The sequence below is a fragment of the Octopus bimaculoides genome, chromosome 9 (assembly GCF_046866305.1).
Source record: "Octopus bimaculoides isolate indiv1 chromosome 9, ASM4686630v1, whole genome shotgun sequence".
NCBI lineage: Eukaryota > Metazoa > Mollusca > Cephalopoda > Octopoda > Octopodidae > Octopus > Octopus bimaculoides.
The window spans coordinates 55,371,310-55,381,309 of record NC_142936.1 but is presented as its reverse complement, the minus strand read 5'-3'; positions in this window follow the sequence as shown (position 1 = coordinate 55,381,309).

The following is a 10,000-nucleotide window of genomic DNA, read 5'->3' as shown; positions in this document are numbered from 1 at the left end:
AGAAAGTCCTGCGAGCCGCAGTTTACTCCCGATTGATACACAAGCTTTCTCGGTGGTTGCGACAGCGATTCTGATATGATTGGCTGAGGAAAAGCGGCGAGCTGGCAGAATCGTTAGCACGCTGGACAAAATGCTTAGCGGTATTTCGCCCATCACTACGTTCCGAGTTCAAATTTCGCCAAGGTCGACTTTGTCTTTCGTCCTTTCGTGGTCGATAAATTAAGTACCTGTGAAACACTGGGGTTGATATAATCGACTAGTCACCTTGCTCCAAATTTCAGGCCTTGTGTCTATTGTGAAAAGGACATGATCAGCTGAGGAGTGGTGTAGAGACACTAGCGGTGGTGGTTTGGTGTTGAACTGGTTAGCGGTAGATCTGGTGGTGTAGTGGTTATGACGATGATGATGATGATAGTGATGGTGGCAGTAGTGATGTTGTTAGTAGTAGTGGTGGTAGTGGTGGGAGAAATGGTGGTAGTTGAAGTGGTGGTAGTGGTCGTAGTGACGGTGTTGGTAGTAGTAGTGTTAATGATAGTGGTCGTATTGGAGGCAGTGACGGTAGAAGAGCTAGTGCTAGTGGTAGCGTGGTTCTGTTATGGTAGGTAGTGATGGTAGAAGGTAGTGGTAGTGCTAGCATGGTGCTGGTGGCAATGATGGTGGTGGTGGCGATGATGGTGGTGGTGGCGATGATGGTGGTGGTGGCGGTGATTGTGGTGGTGGTGGTTGTAGTAGTAGTAGTAGTAGTAGTAGTAGTAGTAGTAGTAGTAGTAGTAGTAGTAGTAATGGACTAGTGGTGTTAGTGTAGCAGCAGAAGCACAGTGATTGCGGTAGCAGTGTATTGGTACAGTTGTAGAAGTGGTGAATGCTACAGCAGAGCACCAGATGTCGTAGCGATGATAGTGAGACAGGTGTTGTCGTAGTGGTAGTGTTGTCGTAGTGGTAGTGTTGTCGTAGTGGTAGTGTTGCAGCAATGGTGGTAGTGCCATAGATTCAGTAGTTGCATAGAGGTAGTACTAGTGGTGGTGGTGGTGTGGGTGACATAGCGATACAGTGGTAGTGTCGGTGGTGGGGTAACAGGGGTGGAATGAAGTATTCTAGAGAAAATGGGTAGTTTTCTTGGGGCTTAAGATGGCGATAATGGGATTGTGATGAGAATTTTGACCGTGGCGGCGTGACTGATGATGTTAGAGTGGTGGAATAGTCGTACAAGCGGTGGTGGTGGTGGTGGTAGAGGTGGTGGTGATGGTGGTAGCGATTGTCGTAGTGGTGGTGGTGGTGTTGTTGTTGTTGGTGGTGGTGATGAAGGTGGTCGTAGTAGCGGTAGTGGCAGTGGTGATTGCGGTGGTTGCGGTGGTGATGGTGGTAGTGGTGGTGGTGATGGTGGTGGTGATGGTGGTGGTGATGGTGGTAGTGGTGGAAGTAGCGGTGGTGGTGGCGGCGTTGTTGGTGGTGGAGGAACGTGGTGATGGTGGTGGTAGTGACGGTGGCAGTAGTGGAGGTGGCTGTGGTGTTGGTGATGATGATGGTGATAGCGGTGTGGTAGTGGTTGTGATAGTGGTGGCGGTGATGGTAGTGGTGGTGGTAGTGGTGGTGGTAGTGGTGGTAACAGTGTTGGTAGTGACGGTGGCAGTAGTGGAGGTGGCTGTGGTGTTGGTGGTGATGATGCTGATAGGGGTGTGGTAGTGGTGGGGGTGATCAGGCTTTGTTCTTGTTGTGGCGTAGCAGTGTGTAGGGGGCGTAATAGTTAAATGAGGTTAATTGTGAGGTAGTATCTAGGTATCAGTGGTTGTGTCGGTAGTAGTAGCGGTGTGGTGAGCTAGTATAGGGGTGGAGTGTAGTGGTAGGTGAGTGTTTGCTTGTACGTTGGAGGTTATAGTGATGGCAGTAGTGGCATGGTGAGGTAGTCAAATAGTAGCTGTGGTATGGTGACAGCCACCACCATTATGACCACTAACACTACTACCACTACTACTGCTACCACTACCGCCACTGCCGGTACCCTACCACAACTACAACTACCACCACCACTACTGCCACAACTACCACTGCTACTACAGCAACAACCGACATAACTAACAGCACCACTATCACCACTACTACTAACACTACAATCACTACCACCACAACAACCACCACCACTACCAACACAACTACCACTATTACTACCACCACCACTACCACCACTACCAAAACTACCACCACTACTGCCACCGCCACTACTACCATCACTGCCAACATTACAACCACAACTACCACTACCATTACCACCACAGCTACCACCACCACTACCATAACAACCACTACCAACACCATTATCACCACTACTGCCACCACTACAATCAATAGCACCACAACAACCGCCACCGCTACCAACACAACTACTACTACTACCTCCACGACTACCACCAAAACTACCACCCCTACTACCATTACTACCACCTCTGCTACCACCACAACTACAACTACTATTGTGATAGGTAGGTGATGGTATGTGTGATTGTGTGTTGGGGATGTTGTGCTGGTAGTGGTGATGGTAGATGATGCCGGTTGTAGTGGTGGTGGTTGTAGTGGTGGTGGTTGTAGTGGTGGTAATGATGGCAGTGTAAGTGGTGGTAGTTTTAGTGGTAGTAGTGAAGGTAGAGATGGTGTTAGAAGTAGTGGGAGTAGTGGTAATGGTAATTGTATTAGTAGTGTTAGTGGTAATAGTAGTTGTAGTTGTGGTGGTAGTGGTGATGATAATTGTGTTAGTAGTGGTTCTAGTGGTGGTAGTAGTAGTAGTGGTAATGGTAGTGGTGGTGATAATAGTGGTTGCAGTCGTAGTAGTAGTGGTAGTAGTAGTAGTAGTAGTAGTAGTAGTAGTGGTGGTGGTGGTGGTGGTTGTGGTAGTGTTAGTGGTGGTGGTAGTGATTGAGGTAGTTGCGTAGTTGGTTGTTATACGCAGTTGTGGTATTTCAGTGAGTTTGGGAATGTCGTGATATTGGTGGTGGTAGTGGTGGTGGTAGTAGTGGTTGTGGTGATGGTAGTAGTAGTAGTAGTAGTAGTGGTGGTGGTGGTAGCTGTGGCGTGGTGTGGTATGGCTTGGTAGTGGTATGCTTGTGTAGCTGTATTAAAATATAGTTTGAAGTGAAATGTTTAGAAGTCTTCCAACGGAAATGGAAAAGCAAAAGATAAAAATACAAATAAATAAAAGACAATATAATACAAACAAAAATGTAAACAGAAAGATCATGAAAATAAGAAAATAACAAATGAAATAATTTTGTTGCTGGAAAAGTATGGAAATCAATGAAAACACAGAAAATCGATAAACAAAAGTGTAAAAATATAAACAAGAGAACCTTTACGTAATTTGTCCATCTACAGGAAACAGTAGCCAAATCTTCCTCAAACGACATCTCAATAACCATCATACAATCACGAATAAAAAAGCTGAAGAAAAAACGTATATTGTTTAATGTATTACTTAATAATTTGAAGAAAATACGGAATTGTCATGGAATTAACTAGCATTCCGTCGGTTACGAGGATTCCAATTGATCCGATCAACGGAACAGCCTGCTCGTGAAGTTAAAGTGTAAGTGGCTGAGCACTCCACAGACACGTCTACCCTTAACGTAGTTCTCATGGAGATTCAGCATGATACAGAATGTGACAAAGATGGCCCCTTTGAAATACAGGTACTATTCATTTTTGTCAGCTGAGTAGACGGCTGGAATGTGAAATAAAGTGTCTTGCTCAAAGGACACAACTCATCGCCCGGGAATTGAACTCACGACCGTAAGGTTGTGCGCCGAATAACAGGCAGTGACCTGGCAGAGTCGGTAGCACGCTAGGAAAAATGCTTAGCGGTATTTCGTCCGTCTTATGTTCTGAATCTAATTTCCACAGAGGTCGAATTTAGCTTTCATCACTTCGGGGTCGATAAAATAAGTACCAGTTGAGTATTGGGGTCAATGAAATCGACTGTACCCCTCCCCAAAAATTCCAAGCTTTGTGCCTACAATAGAAAGGATTATTATTATTGCAACCAGAATCGTTAGCATGCTGGACAAAATGCATAGCGGCATTTCGTCCTTCTTTACATTGTGGTTTCAAATTTCGCCGAGGTTGACTCTGCCTTTCATCCTTTCGGGGGTCGATGAAATAAGCACCAATCGAATAGTGAGGTCGATCGGATCGACTTGGATCCTTCCTACAAAATTTCAAGCGTTGAATAACAATTTTTACAGTGGGGCTGAAATAAAAGTAAATTGGGGTGCGATAAACAATGATTGTTAAAAAGGGCAAAAAAAAAAAAGCAACAAAAAGCAGAAAGACAATGACTCCAGCATTTCGCTTTATATACACCTATAGCTGATCTTGCTTTGAGTGTCGAAATCATGACGATGCCCGCTAGGCAGCTGATGAGGGTAACTTCCCAGTTGTGCTAAACAATGATTTTGTTATGGTTCTGGTTTTTGTCAATGGTCGGTGGCTTACTTTTGCGTTTGTTTTTTCTTTGTACTCGCGGACATATCTGTGCGTGCGAGTGCATGTGAGTGTACGTGTGCGTGCGTGTGTGTGTATAGTGTGTTTGTGTGCATGCGTGTGTGTGTCTGTGCATGCGATTTACGAGGATTGTTGTAGTTTTAAGGTTAGATTATAGTTTTAATCATACAGTCTATAGACAATAGTTTAACATGATCTAATTGAACATTATAAAAACGAATACATACATATAACTGTATGTTCGCATGAATGTATAAACACGTACACACATGTAGAGGTGTGATGGATATTGAAATGTCACAAAGGCATTAATGGATAAGTTGTGTTATAGATATGCTGGAAGCCAACTGACCACCCTAAATTGGCCAAGCTTACACATGAGCACACATAAGTAAGCTTGGCATGTTGGTTATGCTTGGACGCTTTTTATAAACAGTTTGCTTGAAAATAGTAAAATTTACTCACAGATTATCAGTCAATAACGTAGTTTAATATTCTGCAAATAACTTTTCTACAATACGCACAACGTTTGAAATTTTGTTAGTAAGAAGTACGTACTCATTTTATCGATCTCGAAAGGATGAAAAGCAAATTCGACGTCGGCCGAATTTGAATTCAGAAAGTAAAAAGACAAGAAATGCGTCTAAGCATTTTGTCCAGCGTTCTAACGATTCTGCTAGCTCGCCGCTTTAACATACTAGAAATGACCAGCACATCTCTATACTATTATAATTTTCCACCATTCAGTCAGATGGTGGTCTTTGATTTCTGAAAGGGAAAGAGGGGGAGAGGAAGAGGTACTGAAAGGGAGAGAAATAGAAGGGTCATGATTATGGTTCAAAGGGTGTCAAAATAACAGTTAGCTACGTGTCATTTCGCTTAGATACATAAGACTGCGTATATCTGTATATGTATTTATGGTGCGGTGTATATAAGTGCGCACGTAATAGCTGATCAAGGCGTTTTAATCAGTTACAAGCGCATTCATACTAACATGCATACTTACACACGCACACACACACGCACACACACACACACACACACACACACACACAAGCACAATGTGTGTATATATATATATGTGTGTGTGTGTGTACACGTATGACTGTGTGCATTCTATACTTATACATACATACATACACACATATACATACATACATACATACATACACACACACACGTACACAGCTACCAGCGCGTGGAATACTGGTGGAACATTCCCATTAAAATACTCGTCAAGTGTAAGCGTAACAGGCCGGATATTGATGTTTGGGACAGAGGTAAGCTGTCCTGCTGATGTGAATATCTCTTTGAAAATCGAAGTGACAGAAAATAACTGTGGACAACTGCTTCGAAACATCCAGCTTTTATACCCGGATTACAAATTTACATTTATACCAATAATAACACTGTATAACAATGCAAAAAATAACGGAAATGAGAATAACCTTTTCTAGCGGTGTTTTGTGTGTAGATCCCGAATATAACATCTGTTTCTTTCTGTAACCTTCCAGTTTCTCATAAATTACCATCTTACGTTAAATACACAGATGGTTCCGTAGGAATTGAGTGCAAACAGGATTGGGCCGAAACTGACAACTCTAAAAGTTATGAACGGATTTTGATATAATTTTAATGGTCTTTGTCAACCTAACCTATGAAAATTATAAAAGTACACTCACTAGTTTTATAGCTGTATGAGTCCAAATCCGTGGTAAATCTGGCAAGAAACCACACCTCATCACCCAACCTGAACTCAATGATTTAGTTCGTGGTCTAACACTTACTAATCATCACAATGAAGTCTTGACCTCACGTCTGTAACAATGGAACCTGTTGGATAAAGGTGTCCGAATTACAGTATTTAGGAAGCGTTCTGCAGATCTACAGTAATTCTTCACTTTGGAAAACAACTTGACATATTGTAATGATATCAGAGACCTATTCAATGCTCTTGAGCTGACCTATGAACCAAATGAGTGAAAGTTATTCATAGAAGCATCCCTTTACAACATAAAGGCGGTTCTGTTGCATATTGGGAATACCATGCCTTCAGCTCCAATTGCTCACTCAGTAGTCATTTTAAGACATATGAGAACCTCACTTTGATTCCAGACTGCATAAGTTACAAGAAGCATGAGTGGCTAATTTGTGCAGACTTGAAAGTAGTAGCCCTACTGAATGGGCTACAAACCGAATACACCAAGTCTATGTGCTTCCTTTGCAAGTGGGACAGTAGGGCCAGATCAGAATATTATGTACGCTCAGAATGTCCACATCGGGAAACTATGACGCCTGGATGCCATAATGTAAATCATGAGCCAATGGTAAAGGAGAAAATCTTTTTGCCACCACTGCATATAAAACTAGGCCTAATGAAGCAATTTACCAAAGCACTGCAACCTAACAAGCCATGCTTCCGGTATCTCAAGGCGATCTTCCTTAAATATATATATAAGATTCCTGTACCTTGTAAGTAAGTACCAATAGTATTTAAAATTGGTCATTCCAAGCATAGAGTTTGTAAACGGTGTTATTGAATCGATGTATATATACATACATACATATATATATATATATATATATATATATATATATATATATATATATATATATATATATATATATATATATTTACATACGTATTTCTATAGACGTCAATACAGCTCTGTGTTTAGGTCTTAAGAACAAAACCCTGAGTTACAAAATATATTCCTCACAATTTCAGGAATTAAGGCGTGCTATATTCTTTATTCCGTAATGCTGTACAGATTCTAAATGTATCTGTTCATGATTATTCAGAAAATAAACAGTATAGCACTCTCTACTTCCTGAAGTATTTAGTACATTATCTGGTATCTACAAGCTATGTTTTTACGAAGAAGAATGCAACAACGCAAGAATACGGCGTCGGGTGTTTTATTGCGTGTAAAATAATAGGTTAGCTGCAAAAATTATTCACAGAGAATCAAAACTACATTAACTCTTTAAATTAGTCAATATATGCATTCAAGCGTGATGCCTATATAAATACACATGTATATATATGCATATATGTATGTATATATGTATATATATATATATATATATATATATATATATATATATATATATATATATATATATATATGTGTGTGTGTGTGTGTGTGTGTGTGTGCGTGTGTGTATGTATATATATATATGTATGTACACACACACACATATATATATATATATATGTACATACATATATATATATATACATACACACACACACACACACAACACACACATATATATATATGTATATATATATATATATTTATTTATTTATATATATGTACACACACACACACACACACACACACACACACACACACACACACACACACACGTTTAGTTATATTGCATTTACTTAATCCGATGCCGCGTTAGAAACGTAAGGGTCTGCAATTAAATTACGTACTTAATTCATGCAGCGGGTACATCTATTTATGCATGAAGAACTATCATACATGCACACAGATTGGAAACACACAAACACACAATCACACGCCTACATATACACAGAGCCACGTAAGTATCTATGGGTGTGTCTCCTAATACATGCATACATACATACATACATACATACATATATACACGCATATATACACACATATATAAATGTCTATGCATAAACACATACATATTTATCTGTCCATATATAAGTCTATGAGTGCATTATGTGTGTGTGTGTGTGGTATAAGTATACACACACACACACACACACATATATATATATCCGTATGTGTGTGTATATATACATGCATATATACATATATGCATACATATATATGTATATATGTATATATATATATATATATATATATATATATATATATATATATATATATATATATATATATATATATATATATACACATATACATACATATATACATGTGTATATATGTATGTATATATATATGTATATATGTATGTATATATATACATACATACATGTATATATGTATATATATATATATATATATATATACGTACATGTATATATACTTATATATACATATGTATTCACACACACACACACACACACACACACACATATATATATATATATATATATATATATATATATATATATATATATATATATATATATATATATATATGTATATGTGTATATATGTATATATATGTGTATATATGTGTAGATATACATGCTTGCGTGTTTATGTTTCACACACAGATATATATGTGTATGTTTGTGTATGTATATGTAGTACACGTGTATGTGTGTGTGTGTGTGTGTTTGCGTGTGTTTGTGTGTGTATGTGTAGCGCCGTGGTTTTCTCGTTGTACGTGCTACGTGCGTTTATTAAAATTTTTTGATAGAAAAATAAAAGGAAAATAGATAATGGTTAATGAAGTTCATATATCTGACCAACATCGCAATCACCCGCATAGCTCTGTTGTCGCCACAACATCACTGCCATCGCAACCATCTCTGAAACACCACCACCACCACCACCACCACTACTATTACCTACAACAACAGCAACAACAACTACAGTAAGACAACCACTACCTCCAGCACCACTATTACCACCACCAGCAATCACTACCACCACCATCACCACCACCATCATCACAACCACTGTAATCATCATCATCGTCATCGTCATCATCATCATCGTTCTCCTGAACACTCCCCTATCATCATCATCACCTCTACCTCATCATCATCATCATCATCATCATCATCATCACCATTGCCATCATTAATATGACCATCATTATCCCCGTCGTCGCTGCCGTTGTAATTGTCATCATCATCATCATTATCGTCGTTGTGCTATTAATCATCACGATCATCATGAGCTTGATCGTCTTCGTAATCATCACCATCGTCATAATCACCATCACCACCACCACCACCACCACCACCAATAACAACAACATCATCACCACCGCCGCCACCACCTTCACCATCACCATCACCTTCACCACCACCAATAACAACAACATCATCACCACCACCGCCATATTCTCCGCCATCACCATCACCTTCACCACCACCACCTACACCATCACCACCACCACCGCCATATTCTCCGCCATCACCATCACCTTCACCACCACCACCTACACCATCACCACCACCACCGCCATATTCTCCGCCATCACCATCACCTTCACCACCACCACCTACACCATCACCACCACCACCGCCATATTCTCCGCCATCACCATCACCTTCACCACCACCACCTACACCATCACCACCACCACCGCCATATTCTCCGTCATCATCATCCAGACATGCAGGAGAATATGTTGGAAGGCTACAAAGGGGAAACCAAATCGAACGATATGTAATCTTGCTCTGTCATCAAATCATCAAAGATATGCTTCCGTTTTCATTAGCATTTCCCATTGTCATTGACTCATCTGAATTGGCTAATTGTTGTTGTTGCTGACGCTTTTGTTGTTGTTGTTGTCGTTGTTGTTGTTGTTGTTATTGCTGTTACTT